Source organism: Hemitrygon akajei, chromosome 10 (genome assembly GCF_048418815.1).
Source record: "Hemitrygon akajei chromosome 10, sHemAka1.3, whole genome shotgun sequence".
Lineage (NCBI taxonomy): Eukaryota > Metazoa > Chordata > Chondrichthyes > Myliobatiformes > Dasyatidae > Hemitrygon > Hemitrygon akajei.
This window is the reverse complement of record NC_133133.1, coordinates 93,092,210-93,103,711: the sequence shown is the minus strand read 5'-3', so window position 1 is coordinate 93,103,711 and position 11,502 is coordinate 93,092,210.

The window sequence follows — 11,502 nt, the reverse complement described above, 5'->3', positions numbered from 1 at the left end:
CAGCCATATAAATATTTTAATGAGACATCATTCACTGTTCAAAACCCTTTCTTGTTTTAGGTATGTCATAGTGTCATCCAGAAGGAGTAGGTTTTTCAGCCCACCTGTACTATCTATACTAATCCCATTTATTCTCCCCACACTCCATCTACAATCCTCCTGGATTCGACTGCTCAGTTATACACTAGGGACAACTTACAGCAGTCAATTAATCTTCCAACCTACACAGACAGCTCTGAAATTGCAGGGCATCTGGGGTAAATCCACACACTCTCACTGAGAACACGCAAACTCCGCATTTCCATGCTGAAACACCAGATACTTGGTTTGAATCCACGTCATTGAAACTGCAAGGCACTGCCAATATGCTGACCAGTATCACTGCTGAATCTGAAACTGAGCTACAAGGCTTAGGAGATGTAATGTATCACGTGGCCCATTCAAGGACAAGTCATTTGATTTTGAATTTGCAAAATTAAAATGGGCATGTTTAGAAATAAACTCTTTAGAGAAAATTACAGTTATGATTATATCAAACTGCTTTGATGAAAAAACAAACTTTAAGAATTTACAGCAATTGACAAGACCCACAAATGATTTTAAACATGAAATTCTCTCCCATTTCTTGATAATACATTTCATTAAGTAAATGTAGTACATTCTATCTCAATCAACTATGTACATTTGAGTGAGTCAAAGAAATTGCTGTTTTGTTATCTGGCATGTCAGGAATTTTAACTGTTATTTTGGGGATTACATTCCATGTTTTCACCCATTAATGTATAATCAAGCCTGTGGTTTAATGTGACTGGATCATTTAAATTCATTCTTTTATTATAAGAGATAATGAGAGCTTTAACCAATGACTGCATTTGGGGGTTTGGGTGATGAGCAATGTTCATATTCATCATTTCCCGTTATTCATAACAAGTATGAATTAAAGAATGTTTGTATTAGCTTATGGATCAGTGTGATTACATTTTTGTCTTATACAAGTTCAATTATTGCTGAGCTTTCAGGACATTGTTGAAGGTATTGAATTTGGGTCCAAATGTTAATGTCTGCTCTCTCTAGGAATATGCAGAATATCTGTGCTATCATTCAAAAAAACCGTGTGGAGAATCAAGCATGAACATTAACCTTTGCATCTGGTGTCACTAAAAGATTGCACAGCTTAGGGGAACAAAGGGTGTTGTGCTGCTCAAGATGTACGCTATATGGAGTCAGCTAACACAATGCCCAGGTTGGGAAATTGGATCCCTGACTTCCTGGTGGGATTTTTGTTCACCCTAGCAATTGTTATCAAGCTAACATATCCTCCTCCCATTCCCTCAACACTGAACCATCCATATTTGAAGTAGCATCAGCATCCAATAACTGGAAGAGTTCCATTTGTCCTGTTGCATATCACCTTAAGAGCTGGCTGCTGCTCGGCTGAGAGATGGTAGATGTGAAGTTTTGCAATATAATGAAAGCAGAGGGGCATGCTGAGACTGGTACACAGTGTGGTGTTACCCAACAACTCTTCATTGTGAAACTAATCTTCATGCTTTTAATGGAACTGCAAAAACACCATTTGGGTGATAAACAGCACTCTTAATGACAAAATATAATTGAAAGGAAATTTTTAAACCATCACATTAATATTTATGGGATCTTGTTGTGAATACATGTTTCCTATGTTGCACCAATCAGCAACTAAAAGGTATTTTGTTATTTGTAATACCCTTAGAACTAAACAGACCTTTCAGCCCACAGAGTCCATGTTTAATCTTCGCTCAATCTCATCAACTGTACACACCAAGAAAAATTTACAGCAGAGATGTTAAGCCATCAAATTGCACAACCTGGGATGAGGGAGGACCTACAAATCTATCAGGAATGCAATACTAGTCCAAAATTGACTCCCAGAGTGGATGTTAATTGTGGCACAGTTTACATGCTAATAAGAGCATTGCCGACAACATTGCATCCCTTTTCAATGAACTTATTGCATTCTATGTATGAAAGATATTGGAATGTTATCACCTGTCCTGGCAGCCTGCAACCCAGGGTCACTATTGCTTCAGAGAGTAAACCCCTGGAAAGCATCTGGCCAGCATGGCGTCCCTGACCTTGTCCTTAGATCTAGCGCCGATCAGCTGGTAAAGGTATTTGCAGACATTTTTAATCTCTCCCTCCTTCACTGTGAGGTTCCCTCCGGCCTGAAGACCACTATCATTTTTGCCTAAGAAGAACAATGTGCCTAAATGATTACTAATCTGTGGCTATGACATACACCATCATGAATTGTTTCAAGAGGCTGACCACGGCACACATTAACCCCAGCCTCCCAACCTCAAACCAATGCAATCTGCCTATCACTAAAACAGGTCAATGGAAAGTCCTATCTCTGTGGCCCTACACTGATCTCTGGAACATCTGAACAGTCAAGTCAACTATGTTAGAATATTGTTTAGAGTACAGCTCCACCTACAACACTAAAATTTCAGGAGAACTCATCTCCAAATTCATAGATCTGGTAGTCTATGTGTTCCTTTGCAAATGGATCCCTACTTCCTGACAACGGATTGCAATCAGTAACCATCCATCACGATGACCCAAAATACTGATGTCACGCAAGACTGTGTCCTCAGTTCCCGACTCCTCTCTACATACTTTATAGCCAAATCCTGCATTAGTGCCATCTGCAAACTTTCAGATGACACCACCACAGCATGCTATATCTCAAATCACAATGAACTGGAGTACGGGAAGGGGATAGAGATTCGAGCAACATGGTGTCACAACAAATTTTTCCTCACTGTCAGCAAAACAAAACAAAATGATCATTGAGTTCAGGAAGGGGCACATTCACAAGCTCCTACTTACCACAAGATCATAAGAGAAAAGAGCAGAATTGAGCCATTCGGCCCATCAAGTATGCTCTGCCATTTCATCATGGCTGATCCATTTTCCCTTTCAACCTCCTGCCTTCAAACACTGTAAATTTTCATACACTGTCTAATCCAGAACCATATCAACCTCTGCCTTAAATACACCCAATGACCTGGCTTCCACAGTTGCCTATGGCAACAAATTTCACAGATGCACCACCCTCTGGCTAAAGGAAATACTCCTCATCTGCATACTAAATGAACATGCCTCTATTCTGAGGTTATGCCCTCCGGTCCTAGACTTCTCCACTATAGGAAACATCCTCTCTCCATCCACTCTATCTCAGCCTTTCAACATTCAACAGGTTTCAATGATGTCCCCCTTCATTCTTCTAAATTCCAGCAAGTATAGGAACAAAGCCATCAAACGCTCCTCATACGATAATCCTATCATTCTCATGGACCTCCTCTTAACTCTCTCAAATGTCAAAACTTCTTTCATGGAGAAGGACCCCAAAACTGCTCACAATATTCCAAGTGAGGCCTCACCAATGCCTTATAAAGCTTCAGCATAACATCCTTGCTTTTATATTCTACTCCTCTCAAAATGAATGTTAACATTGCATTTGCCTTCCTCACCACCGAGTCAACCTGCAAGTTAACCTTTAGGGAATCCTGCACGAGGACTCCCAAGCCCCTTTGCACATTCGATGTTTGAATGTTCTGCCTGCTTAGACAATAATCTTCACTTTTGTTCCTAGTACTGAAGTGCAAGACTATACACTTCCCAACTCTGTGTTCTATCTGCCACTTCTTTGCCCTTTCTCCTAATCTAAGACTTTCCGCAGCCTCCCTGCTTTCTCAAATGCCCCTGCCCCTCCACCTACCTTCATATCATCTGCAAACCTGGCCACAAAGTCATCAATTTTGTCACACAAATCATTCATGTGTAACGTAAAAAGAAATGATCCCAGCAAAGATCCCTGTGGAACACCATTTGTTACTGGCAGCCTATGTTCCCTCTAAGCCATATATGTCAAACTCAAGGCCCGCGGGCCAAATCCGGCCCGCGGTGGAATTATCTTTGGCCCGCGAGATAATATCTAATTACTATTAAAGCTGGTCCCAGTAATCGAAGTGCCTATGGCGTATGATATGGCTAATGCTGAGTTTATTCAGGTACCAGGTTTTCAGGGTTTTTAGTGTTTATTCGGCAGTCTTCTTCATAAGAAACGGAATTTGTAAAGTGAAACACTTTGTAGTTATAGCAGAGACTGAGACACATGAGAGCAGGCTGAAAAAACGGAGGCAACGAAAGCTGCGTTTGCACGCGTCCGACTGATCCGGCCCGCATGAAGCTGCATTTTGCTCAATCCGACCCGTGACCTAAAATGAGTTTGACACCCCTGCTCTAAGCTGTGTGCATGTGCTCGTACACACGTTTTTCAACCAGCACACAAAGGAAATTAATGTGCGCACAAAAGGTTAGTTACCTATAATAATGTAGCAATTAATAATTATACTTATTGAAAATAACCTTTTAACTAAATGTTTCTGTTAACTACTTAATTGGTTTTTCAAATACCACAATGCACGTCACTAATTTACGCCACCTCATCTTTCCTGTTTCAGTTTGTACAGCTGCATCACGGCAGCAGCCATCTTTGGCGGACAGTGTTCATATCACAAAGTTTACAAAGATCTGTTACAAATCCTGTAGATAGCTTACTAAGTTTTTATTGAAAAAAATATTGATTCACTATGTTGAATTCAAAAGAAGCGAAGGGTGTGAAGCGCAAAAGAACTGCGAATTTGTTTAAAGTTAAATGGCTTAACAAAATAGTAGAAACTGCCACACCGAAAGCTCATGAGGTCATGAACGTTCAGCTACGAGAAATATTTATGTATGAACAAGTTAATGCCTTATGTCTAAAATATAATGATTTTCTAGCTGAAAATACTGTAATAGTTAGACAGTTTAATTATTTCAAATTTTCCATGCAAGAAAAAATTAAATCCAAACTGATTTCAAACTTTGCTCAAATGGTGGCATTTGTACTTCAAAATGAACAGTTTTGTGACCTTGCACAGTTGATGGACATTGGGGGAATCTTTCTTGCATCTAATGTGGACTGTGAGTGAGGTTTTAGCCTAATAAATCAATTCAAAAACAAGCTGAGAAACTGTTTAGGTAAATGTCATTTGGATATGTTAATGAGGATCAAAAGCTATCAATTGGATTTTAGTTCTATTAGTCGAGATAGAGCTTACAAAGAATGGGTAAATGCCAAAGACAGGAGAGAGAAAAAATAAATGAGTGACTTAAATATGTATGTTATTTTGTTGTTATTCTGTGCAGTTTTATGTCAAATATTTTGAAAACCTACATAAACTGTGCCAGTGTGCATTCAGTGAGCACATACTTTTGTCACAGGAAAAAAAATTGCACAACATTATTGCGCACACTGACTACTAAAAATCAGAGGGGACATTGCTGGCAGCCAACCAGAAAAGGCTCCCTTTATTCCTACTCTTGTGTTGGCGTGTGGCCTAGTGGATAAGGCATCAGACTAGTGATCTGAAGGTCATTGGTTCGAGCCTCAGCTGAGGCAGTGTGTTGTGTCCTTGAGCAAGGCACTTAACAACACATTGCTCTGCGACGACACCGGTGCCAAGCTGCTTGGGTCCTAGTGCTCTTCCCTTAGACAATATCAGTGACGTGGAGAGGGGAAGGCCTGCAGCTTGGGCAACTGCCAGTCTCCCATACAACCCTGCCCAGGTCTGCGCCCTGGAAACCTTCCATGGTCTCACGAGACTAACGGATGCCTATACTATTCCCACTCTTTGCCTCCTGCTAATCAGCCTCTGCTTTATCCATGCTAGTATCTTTCCTGTAAGACATGGTCTCTTGTCTTGTCTTGTTAAGCAGCCTCATGTGCAGCACCTTATCAAAGACTTTCTGAAAATCCAACTACACAATATCCACTTGCTATCCACTCAAATAATTCCAACAGATTTGTCAGGCCAGATTTTACCTTAAGGAAACTAGGCTATCTTCAGCCTATTTTATCATGTGCCTCCAAGTGCTCTCAGAACTCATCCTTAACAATCAACTCCACATCTTCTCGACCACTGAGGTGAGACTAACTGGCCTATAATGCCCTTTCTTCTGCTCACTCTCTTCTTGAAGAGAAGAGTGACATTTGCAAATTTCCAGTCCAGAATCTAGTGATTCTTGAAAGATAATTACTAATGCCTCCATAATCTCTTCAGTTAACTCTTTCAGACCTCTAGGGTGTAGACCATCTAGTCCACCTGACTTATCTACCTTCAGACCATTCAGCTTCCCAATCAACTTTCCACAGTAAAATCAATTGCACTGATGCATGCCCCCTGACACTCTCAAACTTCCAGCATACTGCTAACGTCTTCCACAGTGAAGATAGATGCAAATATTAATTCACCCGCCATTTCCTTGTCCTGCACTACTACCTCTCCAGCATCATTTTCCTGCAGTCTAATATTTACTCTCGCCCCTCTTTTACTCTTTATTTATCCAAAAAAAAACTTCAGCTATCCTCTTTGATATTATTGATTAGTTTACCTTCATATTTCATCTTTTTCTCTCCTTATCAACACCCACAAAATGCTGGAGGAATTCGGCAGGCCAGGCAGCATCTATGGAAAAGAGTAAGTAGTCGATGTTTTCGGGCCAAGACTCTTCATCAGAACTGGAGAAAAAAGGATGAAAAGATAAGAAGGTGTGGGGAGAAAGAAATACAAGGTAGTAGGTGATAAGTGAAACCGGGAGGGGGGAGGGGGTGAAAGAAATAAAGGGCTGGAGAAGAGAGAACCTGATAGGAGAGGACAGAAGGCCATGGAAGAAAGGGAAGGGGGAGGAGAATCAGAGAGTAGTGATGGGCAGGTAAGGAGATAAGATGAGAGAGGGAAATTGGAATGGGGAATGGTGAAGGAGAGGGAGGCCATTACCAGAAGTTGGAGAAATTGATGTTCATGCCATCAGGTTGGATGTTACCCAGACAGAATATAAGGCGTTGCTCCCCCAACCTGAGTGTGGCCTGATCGTAGCAGTAGAGGTGTCTATGGACTGACATGTCGGAATGGGAATAGGAAGTAGAATTAAAATGGGTGGCCACTGGCAGGTGCTTGGCGAAGTGGTCTGCCAATCTACATCTGGTCTCACTGATATACAGAAGGCCATGCCAGGAGCACTGTATAGAGTAGATGACCCCAACAGACTCACAGGTGAAGTATTGCCTCACCTGGAAGAGCCAACAGACTCACAGGTGAAGTTTTGCCTCACCTGGAAGAGCCAACAGACTCACAGGTGAAGTATTGCCTCACCTGGAAGAGCCAACAGACTCACAGGTGAAGTTTTGCCTCACCTGGAAGAGCCAACAGACTCACAGGTGAAGTATTGCCTCACCTGGAAGAGCCAACAGACTTACAGGTGAAATGTTCCCTCCCTATGGCTATTTTAGTTGCTTTCTGTTATTTTTTAAATCCCTCCAAACTTCTCTCTATTATATGCCTCTATTTTGTCTGTATGTTGTTGTAGACTTCTCTTGTCAGCCATGATTGTATCATCCTGTCTTTCTTCTTCTATGGGATGTACATATCCTGTGCCTTTGAAATTTCTCCCAGAAGCTCCAGCCATTGCTGTCCTGCAATCCTCCCAGCCAGTGACCCTTCCAATCAACTTTGCCAGCACCTCTATCATGCCTTTATAATTCCCACTGTAACACTGCCTCCTAAGAGTCCGTTTACCTTAACCTCCCTAATGAAACCCAATTCACCCAATTCAGACTAGTCTTTCCCCTAGTGGGATCAACGGTATTGAAGTTCAGAGGGTTGAGATGTTCAAGGTGTTTAGAGAGCTAATGAAATTTTACATGTTGGTTTTCACCCTCACCAATTTTTATTGAGGTACCATATGAAGCATCCTATCTGTGTACATCATGGCTTTGTATGACAACTGCTCTGCCTGTGACCACAAGAAACTGCAGAGAGTTGTGGACACAGCTCAGAACATCTCGAAAACCATCCTCACATTCATGACCTCCGTCTACATTTCTCACTGCTGCTGTAAAGCAGCATACAATGCCAAAGAGTTCAGCTACCCTGGGCATTCTTTCAACTCCTCCCTCCCACTGGGAAGAAGATACAAAATCCTGAAATTGCATACTACCAGGCTCAAGGATGTATGCAAGGTGACAGTACGCTGTTCAGGGCAAGACCCTTAACAGTGTTGCTGAGCAGAGGTATCTTGGGGGTCCAAATTCATAACTTCTTGAACGCGGCTACACAGGTTGCTCGGGTGGTTACGAAGGCTTACAGAATGCCTACTTTTATTAGTCAAGGCATTGAGTTTAAAAGTCAGGAGGTTATGTTTCAACTTTATAGAACTCTGGTTAGCTCAAATCTAGAGTACTGTATTGCATACAGTTCTGGTCACCCCCTATAAGAATGACGTTGAAGCTTTGGAGAGGGTACAGAAGAGCTTTACCAGGATGCTGCCTGGTCTAGAGAGCATGTGCTATCATGTGAGCCTGGACAAACTTGGGTTGTTTTCTCTGGCTTGGCAGAGGCTGAGGAGAGATCTGATAGAGGTTGATAAGATGAGGAGAGGCATAGATAGAAAAGACATTTGTACCTTTTTCCCAGCGTACAAACTTCTAATACCAGAGGGCATGCATTGAAGATAAGAGGGGGCAGGTTCAAAGGAGATGTGAGGGGTAAGTATGTCATGAGTTACGCAGAGTGGTAATGCCTGGAATGTGCTGCCTGGTCTGGAGGTAGAGGCAAACACGCTGGAGGCTTTTAAGAGACGTTTAGATAGGCACGTGAATATGAGGAAGATGGTGGGATATGGACATTGTGTCAGCTGTGTGAGAATAGGACCAATCAGGAGCGAGAGTGGAAACGTGCATAGAGCTGGAGGAGCTAGCGGAGGTACTTAATAGATACTTTACTTCAATATTCACCAGTAAAAAAGACCTTGGCAATTATGGGGATGACTTACAGTGGACTGAAATACTTGAGAGCATAAACATTAAGAGAAGAGGATGTGCTGGAGCTTTTGAAAGGTAACAATTTAGAAAAGTCACCGGGATTAGACAAGATATACCCCAGGCTACTGTGGGAAGCAAGGAAGGAGATTGCTGAGCCTCTGGCAATGATCTTTGTATCATCAATAGGGAAGGGAGAAGTACTAGAGGATTAGAAGGTTGCAAATGTTGTTCCCTCGTTCAAGAAAGGGAATAGAGATAACCCAGGAGATTATTCACCAATGAGTCTTAGTTCAGTGGTGGACAAGTTGTTGGAGAAGATCCTAAAAGGCAGGATTTATGAGCATTTGGAGAGACATAATCTGATTAAGGATAGTTAGCATGGCTTTGTCGAGGGCAGGTCTTGCCTTATGAACTTGATTGCATTCCTTAAGGATGTAACAAAACACACTGATGAAGGTAGAGCAGTGGATATAGTGAATATGGATTTCAGTAAGGCATTTGATAAGGTTCCCCATGCGAGGCTCATTCAGAAAGTAATGAGGCATGGGATCCAAGGAGACTTTGCTTTGTGAATCCAGAAATGCTCACAGAAGGCAAGGGGTGGTTGTAGATGATTCATATTCTGCATGGAGGTTAGTGACCAGTGGTGTTCCACAGGGATCTATTCTGGGACCCCTCTTCTTTGTGATTTTTTTAGATGAGGAAGTAGAAGGGTGGGTTAGTAAGTTTGCTGATGACACAAAAGTTGGAGGTCTTGTGGATAGTCTGGAGGGCTGTCAGAGGTTACAGTGCAACATCGATAGGATGCAAAACTGGGCTGAGAAGTGGCAGATGGAATTCAACCCAGATAAGTGTGAAGTGGTTCATTTTGGTAGGTCAAATTTGAAGACAGAATATAATATTAATGGTAAGACTCTTAGCAGTGTGGAGAATCAGCGAGATCTTGGGGTCCATGTCCATAGGACGCTCAAAGCTGCTGCGCAGGTTGACAATGTTGTTAAGAGGGCGTATGGTGTGTTGGCATTCTTCAACTGTGGGATTGAGTTCAAGAGCCGTGAGGTAATGTTACAGCTATATATGAGCAAACACGAGGAAATCTGCAGGTGCTGGAAATTCAAACAGCAGACACAAAATGCTGGTGGAACACAGCAAGGCCAGGCAGCATCTATATACATTTTATAGATGCTGCTTGGCCTGCTGTGTTCCACCAGCATTTTGTGTATGCAGATATATAAGACCTTACTTAGACCCCACTTGGAGTACTGTGTTCATTTCTGATTACCTCATTACAGGAAGGATGTAGATACTATAGACAGAAAGCAAACGAGATTTACAAGGATGTTGCCTGGATTGGGGAGCATGCCTTATGAGAATAGGTTGAGTGAACTCGGCCTTTTCTCCTTGGTGCGACAGAGAATGAGAAGTGACCTGATTGAGATGTATAAGATGATGAGAGGTATTGATCGTGTGGATAGCCAGAGGCTAACATGAGGGGGCATAGTTTTAAGGTACTTGGAAGTAGGTACAAGGGGGATGTCAGAGGTTAGTTTTTCACGGAGAGTGGTGGGTGCGTGGAATGTACTGCCGGCGGTGGTGGTGGAAGCGGATACAATAGGGTCTTTTAAGAGCCTTTTAGGTAGGTACATGGAGCTTAGAAAAATAGAGGGCTGTGCACTAGGGAAATTCTAGGCAGTTTCTAGAGTAGGTTACATTGTTGGCACAACATTTGGGCCGAAGGGCCTGTAATGTGCTGTAGATTTCTACGTCCTAGGTTTTGGGCTTTTAAAAAATATTTACTTTTTAGCTGGTTCAGGCAAAACATTGTGGGCTAAAAAGCCTGTTCCCGTGCTGCACTGTTCTATCCTGCATTATAGGACAGTTCCTTTGTACGATGAAATGGACTCTAGACCTCACAATCCACCTCATCATGGCATTGCACCTGTCTACCTACGCTGCACTTCCTTTGTAAATAATGCATTTTGTTATGTTACCTACTTGTACTACTTCAAAGCAACACACACAGAATGCTGGAGGAGCTCAGCAGGCCAGGCAGCATCTATGGAAATGAATAAACAGTTGACATTTCGGGCCGAGGCCCTTCATCAGGATTGGGGAAAAAAGGTGGGGGGGGGGGGGGATGCGAGAATAGGAAGGCGAAGGGAAGAAGTACAAGCCAGAAGGTCTGAGAGGTGAAGCCAGGTGGTTGGAGGAGGAAGTAAGAAGTGGGGAGGTGAGAGGTGAAAAGGTGAAAGGCTCTGTGTTCGCTCTATAGCATCCCACATGTGAAACACATTCCTCAATCCCTCTCACACACCAACCAACATGCAGAGAAAAACGTTAATATTTTTGCAAATTAATTTCATCTAAGACAGTCAACACATCAGAATTACTTCAAACATCACTTCCACCTACGAATGGCATTTCAAAGCCAATAATTTTTCAGTTCTCGCTTCAGGAGGAGAGACAACAGAACTTTAATTCAATTTTATCACTTTAATTCATGTTCAGCATCAAACTGGAACTGGAAATTAAGGTTCCATTGTAGAGGTGTTAGCGAGATGCAGGAGGAAGGGAGGGGCCAGAGGTTTGCTCCT